At 38.4% G+C, this 14085-nt stretch overlaps 1 protein-coding gene across 1 annotated transcript in view; it reads right to left on the reverse strand.

Annotated features, from left to right (window-relative positions):
* PTPRB (protein tyrosine phosphatase receptor type B) overlaps positions 1 to 14085 on the reverse strand; it is a 126008-nt gene that overhangs the window by 106999 nt on the left and 4924 nt on the right.

Here is a 14085-nt window from a genome sequence, read left to right on the forward strand (position 1 = left end):
AGGGCGGGGGCGGCTCTGGCGCAGGCTACCAGCAGCGAGAAGCCTCTTGCTCAATTAGGGAAGACTGGGTGCTTCTTGTGTAGGCTACAGGTGGCCAGGCACCTCTTGCGTGGGCTAAGGGCATCAGGGGGCTAAGTGTGACATGGTGCCTCTTGCAAGATCTACAGGTGGCAGGGACAGACGGTGCCAGTCATCTAGGAGGCCAGAGGGAGGTGTGGCTTGCCAGCACTGGGAGCCTGTGAATGGGATCCAACTGCAACCCCAGTCACCTCAGGGGTTGGCAAAAAAGAAAAAAAGAGGGCACTGCAATCAAGCACCATATGCTGCTGCTCTCACTCCCCTGGGAACACACCCACCCTGCAGCTGCCACTGCCAAGCACTCTGGATGGTGCCCAGACACTTGGTCACTATCCCTTCCCAAGACCCTGCAACTAGGAGCAGCTGGTGCAGCACCTCCTGCATGGGCTAAGTGGGACAGAGTGCTTCTTCTGTCGTCTGCAGGTGGCAGGGGCAAACCACTGCAGTTATCTCTGACTCAAGAGGTGGGTGTGGCCCATCGCCACTGGGGATACCCGAACAAAAATCACTTGTAGCCCCAACCACGTCAGAGGGCACCACAGAGGAGGACATGGTGACAGAACACCACTGGTTGTTGCTGTCACTCCTCTGGGAGCACACCCGCCCTGCTGCTGCCACTGCCAAATGCTCTGGGCAATGCCCAGACACTTGATCACTGTCCCTTCCCAGGAACCTGCAACTAGGAGCAGCTTGTGCAGCACCTCCTGTGGGGGCTAAGCAGGATGAAGTGCTTCTTGCATGGCCTACAGGAGGTGGGGGCAAACCATTGCAGTTATCTCTGGCTCCAGAGGTGGGAGTGGCTTGCCACCACTAGAGGTCCATGAACAGACACCACTTGCAGCCCCAATCACCTCAAGGGCACCACAAAGGAGGACATTGTGATCGAACACCAACTGTTGGTGCTCTTGAACCCCTGGGAACAACCCGCCCTGCTGCTGCCACTGCCAAACACTCTGGGTAGTACCCACCCGCCTGATTTCTGTCACTTCCCAGGCTCCTGCAACTAAGAGCACTCATATGTGGGCTAAGTGAGATGGGTTGCTTCATGCAAGGTCTACAGGTGGTGGGGGCAAACCACCACAGTTATCACTGACTCCAGAGGTGGTTGTGGCCCGCTACCACTAGGGGTCCCTGACAGGCACCACCTGTGGTTCCAATCACCTCAGAGGAGGGCATTGCAAGCAAACACAAGCTGTTGTTGCTCTCATTCCCCTGAGAACTCATTCACCCTGCTGTTGCTACTGCCAAATGTTCTGGTCACCTTGTAGATCTGCCTAGAGCTCATTACCACTTCCCAGGGCCCTGCAACTAGGAGTAGCCTGTGCCACCTTGCAGGTCCTTGCTGCTGTTGAGAGTCCAACAACCAGGCACTGACTGCTGGCCCTACCCATTGCCTCCTTCTCCCTGAAAACACACTAAGCATCCTGGGGATAACAGCCTGCTCACACCAAAGAAAAAGACAGTAGATATTCAAACTCCCACACCAAAAATAAATACTACCTCCCCAAAAAATACAAAGGGGTACTCTTGCATAGAAATAGCCTTACAAGCACCGTTGCCTTACAAGACTACAGTTTGGCTTCCCCAAACTCACAGAAAAAGAAAAACACAAGCAAGATGAAGAAGCTCCCAGTTAAAGCAACAGAAGAATTCACCTAAAGCAGTCAACAATGAAACAAACCTCTGCATTCTGGTAGACATTGAGTTCAAAAGGGAGATAATGAAAATACTGGAGGAATTAAGGTTAAAAATCAAGGAATTAAGAGAGGATATGAACAGTAGTGCAGATTCCTTTAGAAAGGAATTAGAAAATATAAGGAGGAGCCACGAAAAACTAGAAAATTCATTTGCAGAGATGCAAACTCAGCTAAAGGCAATAAAGAGCAGAATGAATAATGCAGAGGAATGAATTAGTGGTGTGGAAGATAGAATAATGGAAATCACCAAATCAGGGCAGCAGACAGAAAACCAAATGGGAAAACATGAAAGCAATATAAGAGACCTGTAGGATAATATAACGCAGGCCAATCTACACGTAATAGGAATCCCAGAAGGAGAAGAAAAAGAAAAGGGGATTGAAAATACATTTGAAGAAATTATGGCTGAAAACTTTCCAAATCTAAAGGATATTGATATCAAGATACAGGAAGCACAGAAAGCCCCAAACAAGTTGAACCCAAAGAGGCCCACACCAAGATATATTATAATAAAAATGGCAAAAGTTAAAGATAAAGAGAGGATTCTTAAGGCAGCAAGAGAAAAGCAAGGCATTAATTATAAGGGAACCCCCATAAGGCTATCAGCTGATTTCTCTACAGAAACACTACAGGCCAGAGGGGAGTGGCAAGATATATTTAAAGGGCTGAAAGGAAAAAATTTGCAACCTAGAATACTCTATCCAGCAAGAATATCATTTAAATTAGAAGGGGAAATAAAGAATCTCTCCAACAAACAAAAGCTAAAAGAGTACAGCAATACTAAACCCATTCTAAAAGAAATACTGAAAGGGCTTCTCTAGATTAAAAAAAAAAGGAGAATTAGGATGGAGAAAATCGCAATTGGAAAGCAATCACTTAAGCCAGCACACAGATCTAAACATGAAGATGTTAAAAAAAAAAAAAAAAGACATCAAAATCATACAATGTGGGGAAGGGAAGTAAGAAAATATAGATTCTTTTTTTATTTTAATGATGTGTTTGAGCCTATATGACTATCAGGCTAAAGCAAGCAGATATAGGAAGGGGTTAACATACTTAAAAAACAGGACAACCACAGATCAAAACCAAACATTACATTCACAAAAACTGAAAAGTACTCAAGTATAAAATAAATGGAAACCATCCAATCGAAAAGAGAAAATAAGAGAAACATAGAATCAACTGGAAAACAAGGTTTAAAATGGCAATAAATACAAATCTATCAATAATCACCTTAAATGTCAAAGGACTGAATGCTCCAATCAATAGACACAGAGTGGCAGATTGGATAAAAAAGCAAAAACCTTCAATCTGCTGTCTATAAGAAACTCACCTTAGGGCAAAGGACACATACAGATTGAAAGTGAGGGGATGGGAAAAGATATTTCAATGCCAATGGACAAGACAGGAAAGCAGGAGTTTCAATACTCATGTCAGACAAAATAGACTTTAAAATGAAGGCCATAAAGAAAGACAAGGAAATGCAGTATTTAATGGTTAAAAGATCCATTTAAGAAGAGGATATTACCATTGTCAATACATATGCCCCTAATATAGGAGCACCCAGATACCTCCAACAAATACTAACAGACATAAAAGGAGAAACTGATGGGATTACGATCATAGTAGGAGACTTTAACACCCCACTCACAACAATGGACAGATCCTCTAGACAGATGTTCAATAAGGCAACAGAGATCCTAAATGGCACAATAGAAAAGTTAGACCTAATAGACATATTCAGGACATTACATCCAAAAAAAATCAGAATATACATTCTTCTCAAGTGCACATGGAACATTCTCAAGAATTGGTCATATACTGGGACACAAAGCTAACCTCAACAAATTTAAGAGTATAGAAATTATTTCAAGTATCTTCTCTGACCACAATGGCATGCAACTAGAAATCAACCACAGGAAAAGAAATGAGAATAAAGTGACTACATGGCGACTAAACAACATGCTACTAAAAAACCAATGGGTCAATGAGGAAATCAAGAAGGTAATTAAAAAATACCTCAAGACAAATGATAATGAAGACCCAACCACTCAAAATCTATGGGATGCCAACAAAAATTCATAGCAATACAGGCCTTCCTCAAAAAAGAAGAAAAATCACAAATTGACAACTTAACCTACCACCTAAATGAATTAGAAAAAGAAGAACAAACAAAACAAACAAAACAAAACCTAAAGTCAGCAGAAGGAGGGAAATCATAATGATCAAAGAGGAAATCAATAAAATAGAGATCCAAAAAACAATAGAAAAAATCAATAAAATCAAGAGCTGGTTCTTTGAAAAGGTAAACAAAACTGACAAACCTCTGGCTAGAGTCACCAAGAAGAGGAGAGAAAAACCCCCCCCAAAAAAAACAAAATAAGAAATGAAAAAGGAGAAATCACAATGAATACTACAGAAATACAAAAAACCATGAGAAAATACTATGGATAATTGTATGCTAAAAAATTTGACAACTTAGAATGGACAACTTTCTAGAGACTTATAGCCTGCCAAAACTGAATCAAGAAGAAATAGATCAACTGAACAGACTGATCAGTAGAAATTAAATTGCATATGTCATAAAAACACTCCCTACAATAAAAGTCCAGGACCAGATGTCTTCACAGGCAAATTCTACCAAACATACAAAGAGGAACTTACACCCACTTTCCTTAAACTTTTTGAAAAGGTTGAAGAAGAAGGAAAACTCCCAAAAGACATTCTATGATGCCACCATCACCCTAATTCCAAAACAAGACAAAGATAACACCAAAAAAGAAAACTATAGGCCAATACCTTTGATAAATATAGATGCAAAAATTCTCAACAAAATTTTAGCCAACTGAATCCAGAACATATCAAAAAGATCGTACAACCACAACCAGGTGGGATTCATCCCAGGTGCACAAGGATGGTTCAACATACACAAATCAAACAATGTCATACACCACATTAAAAAAAGAAAAGTCAAAAACCACATGATCATCTCAATAGATGCAGAAGCATTTGACAAAGTCCAACATCCACTCATGATCAAAACTCTTACCAAAGTGGGCATAGAGGGAATATACCTTAATACAATAAAAGCCATTTATGACAAACCCACAGCAAATATAATACTTAATGGGGAAAAGCTGAAAGCCTTCCCACTAAAATCTGGAACATGACAGGGATGCCCACTCTCACCACCGTTATTCAACATAGTTTTGGAAGTTCTAGCCACAGCAGTCAGACAAACAAAAGAAATAAAAGGCATCCAAATAGGAAGAGAAGAGGTAAAACTGTCACTATATGCAGATGACATGATACTATATATAGAAAACCCTAAGGACTCAACCCAAAAACTACCTGAACTGATCAACAAATTCAGCAAAGTAGCAAGATATAAGATTAACATTCAGAAATCACTCTCATTTCTGTATACTAACAATGAAATATTATAAAAAGAATGCAAAAATACAATACCTTTTAAAATTGCACCCCAAAAAATCAAATACCTGGGAATACACCTGACCAAGGAGGTAAAAGACTTATATGCTGAGAACTATAATGCATTCATCAAGGAAATTAAAGAAGATGTAAAGAAATGGAAAGATATCCCATGCTCCTGGGTTGGAAAAATTAATATTGTAAAAATGGCTGTACTATCCAAAGCAATCTACAGATTCAATGCAATCCCTATCAAATTACCCATGACATTTTTCACAGAACTAGAACAAACAATCAAAAAATTTATATGGAACCACAAAAGACCCAGAATTGCCAAAGCAATCCTGAGGGGGAAAAAAACCAAGCAGGAGGCGTAACTCTCCCAGACTTTGGGCAATATTACAGAGCCACAGTCATCAAGACAGTGTGGTACTGGTACCAAAACCAACATACAGACCAATGGAGCAGAATAGAGAACCCAGGAATAGACCCAAACACCTATGGTCAATTAATCTTTGACAAAGGAGGCAAGAACATAAAATGGGAAAAAGACAGTCTTTTCAGCAAGTATAGCTGGGAAACCTGGACAGCTGCATGCAAATTAATGAAACTAGAATACACCCTCACACCATGCACGAAAATAAACTCAAAATGGCTTGAAGACTTAAATATAAGACAAGACATCATCAAACTCTTAGAAGAGAACATAGGCAAAACATTCTCTGACATCAACCTTACAAATGTTTTCTCAGGTCAGTCTCCTAAAGCAACAGAACTAAAAGCAAAAATAAACCAATGAGACCTAATCAAACTGACAAGATTTTGCATAGCAAAGGAAACCAAAAAGAAAACAAAAATACAATTTACAGAATGGGAGAAAATAGTTTCAAATGATGCAACTGACAAGGGCTTAATCTCTAAAATATAGAAACAACTTCAACAACTCAACAGCAAAAAAGCCAACAACCCAATGTAAAAGTGGGCAAAAGACCTGAATAGACATTTCTCCAAGGAAGATTTACAGATGGCCAACAGGCACATGAAAATATGCTCAACATCCCTGATTATTAGAGAAAAGCAAATCAAAATTACCATGAGGTACCACCTCACACCAGTCAGAATGGCCGTCATTAGCAAGTCCACAAATAACAAATGCTGGAGGGAATATGGAGAAAAGGGAGCCCTCCTGCACTGTTGGTGGGAATGTAAGCTGGTACAAGCACTATGGAAAACAGTATGGAGATACCTTAGAAATCTACACATAGAACTACCATATGACCCAGCAATCCCACTCCTGGGCATATATCCGGATAAAACTTTCCTTGAAAAAGACACATGCACCCATATGTTCATTGAGGCAGTATTCACAATAGCCAAGACATGGAAACAACACAATGTCCATCAGCAGATGATTGGATTAGGAAGATGTGGTAGTATACATACACAATGGAATACTACTCAGCCATAAAAAAGAACAAAATAATGCCATTTGCAGCAACATAGATGGCACTAGAGAGTCTCATACTGAGTGAAATAAGTCAGAAAGAGAAAGACAAATACCATATGATATCTGGAATCTAACATAAGGCACAAATGAACCTTTCTACAGAAAAGAAAATCATGGACTTGGAGAATAGACTTGTAGTTGCCGAGGGGGAGGGAGTGGGATGGATGGGGTGCTTGGGGATTAACAGATGCAAGCTGCTGTGTAGCACTGGGAACTATGTCTAGTCACTTATGATGGAGCATGATAACGTGAGAAAGAAGAATGCATACATATATGTATAGCTGGGTCATCAGGCTGTACAGTAGAAAACTGACAGAACACTGTAAACCAGCTATAATGGAAAAAAGTAAAAATCATTTTATATATATATATATATATAAAAAACATACTTTCAGTGTGACTGTATTGTACTCAGTTGTCCTGTTCACCTTTAATCCATCTATCAATTTTACAGGGTGCAGGGAGAGTTGTGGAAACTGCTATCAGGGATAAGCATGGAAAGAGGATCAAAATGGAAAAGGGAGTTTTAAAATTTAGCAATATGTAAATATCAGCTGTTCTCTTAAATGTCCATAAAATAATTGTGGCTATTAAACATCTTTTCCTTGAGATTTGAAGGGTTGTGCAGAGTACCCTGAATAGAGGGTTACCAGACTTAGCAAATAAAAATATATGATGCCCTGTTAAATTAGAATTCCAGATAAATAACCAATAATTCAGTGTATTTAATATATCCCCAATATATAACATTACAAAGATTATAGATTAGGAATATGCTTATACAGAAACTTGTCATTTATCTGAAATTCTAATGTAACTGGGTGTCGTCTGGGAACCCTACCTGTGTATCCACTAGATCTAGGCTTTGATAAATAGACACTCTCCCTAGCTTCTGTTTGTTTTTACCTTTTAGAATCCTGTGCCATTATCACTGCCATTGCGCCTGGGGATGCTGGACATAGACCAGGAGATTTATTTATCCCTGGGGGGTTTTCTACATGAAAACCCAACTCTATTATTGGTAATGTGCCTTTACCACAAGCTCCAAGAAGCAGTCTTAATTGAGTTAGGTGCTAGATGTCCCTTTACATAGGTATTTTTCTACTGTTGGGATGTAAACTTTTCTGTATATGGAGATTAGTAGTTTGGTCATTTTGAACTTTGGCCAAAGCCAATCTCCGAGTTGATTACCACCTATGACAGTTCTAACTCTCAGACCCTTAAAAAAAAAAAAGATTTAATGATGAGGTGAGGACAGACAAGCTTCCAAATACCTAGCATGTAATTAGGTGTCTTAGCAGGTCAACCTATGCTTATTCTTCTTCCCTAAGGAGCGCTTGGTAAGCTCTCATCCTAAAAACTACTTTTTTAAAGTCAGCTCACAAAATTCATTTCATGGATAAAACAGGACTCTCCCCCAATTAGGTAGATGATCAAAACACACTTGAAATTTCTCCGGGAAATAACATAGCTTATCACCATTGCATGTAGCTTTGGAATCTTATGAGGAAAATTTTAGTCTTCTGTAATTGTCTTTAATTAACCTTCTAAATGTATTTTTAAAACACTCCAAAGCAAACAAGCCCATTTTCCATTTTAGGCCACCACCTTTTTTTCTAAAGAAAGAACCTACACAATATCCACGTCTGGTACCCCTTCATTTTGTGTCTGTGTTTTTCACTTGTGCTATTTAAGAAACAGGAAAGAAGATTGAGTCTTAACATTCTGTTCCTGAATTTTGTGAATTTTATTTTATTTTATTTTTTTGTCTTTTGTCTTTTCAGGGCTGCACCCTTGGCATATGGAGGTTCCCAGGCTAGGGGTCTAACGGAGCTGTAGCCGCTAGCCTATGCCAGAGCCACAGCCACAGCCACATCAGATCTAACCAGTGTCTGTGACCTACACCACAGCTCACGGCAACACCGGATCCATAACCCACTGAGTGAGGCCAGGGATCAAATCCGAAATTTCATGGTTCCTAGTCGGATTTGTTTCCGCTGCACCACGTGGAAACTCCAATTTTGTGAATTTTAAAGCAGGGGTTTGCAAACTTTGTTAGGCATCACAGTCGCCTTTGGAGCTTGTTAGAATATTTAAGGCTTAGCCCTCCCCCTAGAAATTGTGATTAAGTAGATCTGGTGTGGGATCCAGCACTTGCATGTCTAAGAAGCTTCTCAGGTAATTCTAATATACATCTAGGTATATAATTTTATACATATATACAATACAAGCCAAAGCTGAATTCCAATCATTTCTTATGTGAGTACTGAAGCATTATAATGTAGATGGGAGGAAAGAAAATCCATCATAGAAATGTATAAGGCAATTAAAATAAGTTTATCTTTCCATCGCCTGAACTCTGTTGAAATGGGTGCTATGAAATGATAATAAAAATAGTAGATCTTTGCCTGTTTGAGGTTCTATAATTCTTCTGATACTCTTTAAAAAGGTATATACACTTTACAGTTCATGAAAGAGCAAGATATGTTTTGACAAATCAAGGAAAAGTTCTTACACAATGGAACAATATGTCGAAGCTATTTTTAAGAAGCTTTATTGTACCATTGCTACTTCATTGTTTCCACATTAAACACAGTTCCTCTTAGAACACAATTCAAAATAAGGTAGACCATCCTTATGGTTAATTAATTTTGGCATTTAATTTATAGAAAATAACGTTTAGCACTTATAACTCATCTATAAGATTTGCAATGACTGCATCACATCAAGACCTTATTTCTTTTTCTTTTCTTTTCTTTTTTTTTGTCTTTTTGCTATTTCTTGGGCTGCTCCTGCGGCATATGGAGGTTCCCAGGCTAGGGGTCGAATCGGAGCCACAGCCACTGGCCTATGCCAGAGCCACAGCAACGCGGGATCCGAGCCGCATCTGCAACCTACACCACAGCTCACGGCAGCGCCGGATCGTTAACCCACTGAGCAAGGGCAGGGACTGAATCCGCAACCTCATGGTTCCTAGTCGGATTTGTTAACCACTGCGCCACAACGGGAACTCCAAGACCTTATTTCAAATACATTTCTTTGAAAAGTAATATGTGTTTTAGTTTTAATTCATCTATGGTTGCTTCAGAAATCACCAGTACTAGAAATGAGGGTTTTGTATAGTGATAATAAAAGCAATACAAAATTTGTTAGCTTCCTTCTTTTAAATGATATAAATAACTTTCTGATAAATACTGATAGCAATAACTTGAATAAAACTCATTTTGGCAATAGAAAGTTTTAACTCTATTGATAATTTTCTGTTCTGTAGGAAGATAACAAGTATATCGTGCCCTTAAAAAGTGGTAAAATAATCTGGAAAAGAGATAACAAATGAAACAGAAGATATCTTAGAAAAATAATGGCATGTATATATACATAAATATTTAAACTTAATATATAAAATATATTAAATAAGATTCAGCTAGAATACAGGTAAAGTGAAAGGGCTGGGAATTATAATAGTCTATATAATTATTAGAATAATTACTGTTTCATAAAATGTAGTCAATAAAATAAAATATACATTGAAAAATACACATGCCTAAACTTTGAAAACATGAATAAGGAAGTGAAAAGTTTGTGAAAAGAACACCAAAGATGAAGAATTTGCAAACAATGGGAGACCTAACAAATCAGAAGTCATCATCAGAGGTTAATTTTTTTTTTTAACAGAACTTAGAAAAGATGCAAGATTAGAAATAAAGTAAAATTAATAACTGGAAATTGATACCAAGACATAGCATAGTAAAAAACATGATTAGACTAGATTAAAACAAATACATGAAAACCTAACCAATCAAAGAAATACTTTTCAATAGCCAATTACTACTCAACTATTGCACAATGGGTTGCATTATAAAGATGTGCCTGTTTTATCCTAATGCTCTTTTTCTTTGGGGAAGACACACACACACACACGGAAAAGGATAAGGTGGTGGCGTAGAGGATGGATGGAAAGAACAGCTTATAAGCTTATAAGTTCATGGCTACCAGGCTGTAGGAGTCACGTGCTGAGCCAGAGGCTACTTAAACAGCATCAGGACAAGGGTGGAAAATAGGGGAATAGCTTGGTATGCCCAGGCCTGGCTCATCCATTAGTCACATTGCCTAGGGCCCATGAAATGATTTGATTTCTTTAAAAATAATTTTTAAAATGAACTTTCAGGGCCAAAGAAAATATGTGTATAAATATATATGTATATATATACATATATATTTCTTCACTGTGTAGTTTTTTTTTTTTTTTTTAATTATTATTTCTTGGGCCGCTCCCGTGGCATATGGAGGTTCCCAGGCTAGGGGTCGAATCGGAGCTGTAGCCACCGGCCTACACCACAGCCACAGCAAAGTGGGATCTGAGCCACGTCTGCGACCTACACCACAGCTCACAGCAACGTTAACCCACTGAGCAAGGCCAGGGATCGAACCCACAACCTCATGGTTCCTAGCCGGATTCGTTAACCGCTGCGCCACGATAGGAACTCCCTCAAAGAAAATATTTCTCCATTTTTTTTCCACACACCATGAAAGGATGAAAATGTTAAGACCCATGAAAATCTATTAACTTGTTTTATTATTATTTTTCTCAAAGAAGAAAGGAAACCACAAAGACATAAGAGCACAGGGCCTATGAAAGTCACATGTGGCCCTGGGTGTGTCCTTTTAAGTTCACTGATGTGTCACAAGCTGAAAAGTGTTGGGGAACCCTGGATGCTGTGTCAGATATGGTTTATTTTTTGTTGTTGTTTTATTGTCTTTTTTTTTTTTGGCCACCACATGGGATCTCAGTTTCCCATGTGGGATTGAACCCTGTCAACAAGTCCTAACCACTAGACCACCAGGGAACACCCTGTGTCAGATAGCTTTTAATGATCATATTAAAGCATATATTAATAATCAAAGACCATATGATTTTTGATGATCATATCAATAAATGCTTAATTGCAAGGCCCATGTTGTTATAATGATGAAAAGAGAAATTCTAAAGTGGCTGTGACAGCCAATTTCGTCAAAGTAGAGTCTGTGTTTACAAAAGACACTTGCTGTTTTGCTTTGTTTATTTCCCATTAAGCTCTCTGTATTTTGAAAAAAAAGTGATCCTACCCATCACTAAAGGAAATAAGCTAATAAAACTCCTTTTCTCCAGAGCATGCAAAACTGTTTACCTATTCCAATGCTTATGCATTTTACTCCCTCACCCAAATGTCTACAATTAAACAATTCCTTTAACCAGCCTGTGTATCAAGTCAGCCCAGAATATGATTTACTTCAGCAGTCAAATCTCTGATTTCACTCACACGAACATATCAGGGACACTTAAAAATATGTCTACAAAAATTTGCCTGTCCTCAGAAAAATATGAGGGCTGAATGAATGAATCTGTAGTAGATGCTGAAAAAATGTTGATGGGCTAGCTGACATATACAATCTTACTCTTCACACAAGGTGAAAAATCCTAGCGAAAGTAACAATGTTAGACAATCATCCAGCTGTTTATACTTGTAGGGAGACCTGGCATTCCTTGAACTGGGTATCCAAACCAGAGGTGGCATTTTGCACTCTTCATTTGGAAGTCCTAGAACTACATGAACATGATCCACCTGCCAGATTTGTGCTGATGTTGTGTCACCCCTCTTCAAGCTTAGAATGTTTTTACTTCTGTCTCTGAAGGATTCTTCGCTTAGCTATGCTTGCAAATTAGTATTATCCTTTGAGTAGAGTTCTGTTCCCTATATAGAAAAGGAGGGCAATGAATGTGTTGTTTTCTGGATCATGTAAGTCCACAAAACTTCAATAATTGGGCCACTGTAATCTTTGTTGTCTGCTTCTGGGGCCAAGATTATTTCCTATTGGAATAGATGCAACTGTAACTTTCAATGGCTTCGTGGGTTTTAAAAATTACACTTGATTTGGGTAGAAAAGAAAGGCATAGTCATGATTTCAAGAGTGGTATAAAGTAGTCCTTAGATTTCCTTTATTCTTCCCTATAATTCTGATATTCAACATCTTCTAAAGTGGAAACATTTACTAATTTAGACAGCATTTGTTGACCATGGAGATAAAGATTTCTAAGTTATGATCCCAGCTCTTAACAAGTTTATAGTATAGTAATTTAGTTTTTCTAACTCTTTTTCTTCTCCATCTCCAGAAACATAAAAGAACCTGCCAAAGTGTAGGCTGATATAATTTTCCCTTTAACGTATAAGACTTTTACTATGCGGAAAGCCCTTTACTTAGAAGGGCTATGTTTCAAGAATTTGTAAATTAGTGATTTGGACCTCTGAATGCATTTTTACTACTAAAATAATAATCCTTTAAAAAAGTTCTGAGTTCCCATTGTGGCTCAGGGTAAATGAATCTGACTAGCATCCATGGGGACGCAGTTCAATCCTTGGCCTTGCTCAGTGGGTTAAGGATCTGGCGTGGCCATGAGCTGTGGTGTAGGTCACAGACTCAGCTCAGATCCTGCGTTGCTGTGGCTGTGGTGTAGGCCGGCAGCTAGAGCTCTACTTGGACCCATAGCCTGGAAACTTCCATATGCCATGGGTGTGGCCCTAAAAAAGACCAAAAAAAAAAAAAAGTCAAATATGCGATTATATAAAATTGCAATACTGTTGAATTCAGTTTTTCCTTACTCTTATTGCATTATTGGTGATTGCCTTGTGTGAATTCATAGAACAAGATTGAAATTACATCAAAAGACTTCTAAAATTATACTCTTAAAACAGTCACTCCAAGGATGTAGCTATACAATATAATACACAATTATATAGAGGAAAATTCAGAATCTGTCATTTGTTTTATGGACACATTGCTAAAGGTAAGATGGTTTCCAGATATCTGGATATCTGGCACCTGACTGACAAAAGGATACATGGAGAGAATGGAATTTTGCAATTTTTAGCCAGATATATTGGCATTTTGGAGAGAATACTTTTTATTACTCTTACTACTCAAAATAATAGCTATAAGCCTCTAATTTTTAAAAATTGATCTTAAAAATTTGATTTTTTGAAAAAGAAAATATTTACCAGGTCCACTTTTTGTGTATGTCCAACATGAAGAAATACGGTATACTCTTTAAGGGTAAATGAAATTCAGAGGGAATGGTAAAAATCTCAAGTCATCTTTAATTCAGTAATCTACTATGTACTGGTGATCCTGATTCTACACAATCTATATAGTCTTTTTAATTAGATTCCCACTAATTAGGTCCCATTTTTGTACCATTTAATGGTGGGTTTTTTTTTGTTGTTGTTTTTGTTTTTTGGGTGTTTTATTTTTTTTTTTTTGCTTTTTAGGGCTGCACCCACGGCATATGGAAGTTCCCAGGCTAGGGGTCCAATCAGAGCTACAGCTGCCGGCCTA

The sequence above is a fragment of the Phacochoerus africanus genome, chromosome 7 (assembly GCF_016906955.1).
Source record: "Phacochoerus africanus isolate WHEZ1 chromosome 7, ROS_Pafr_v1, whole genome shotgun sequence".
Classification (NCBI taxonomy): Eukaryota; Metazoa; Chordata; class Mammalia; order Artiodactyla; family Suidae; genus Phacochoerus; species Phacochoerus africanus.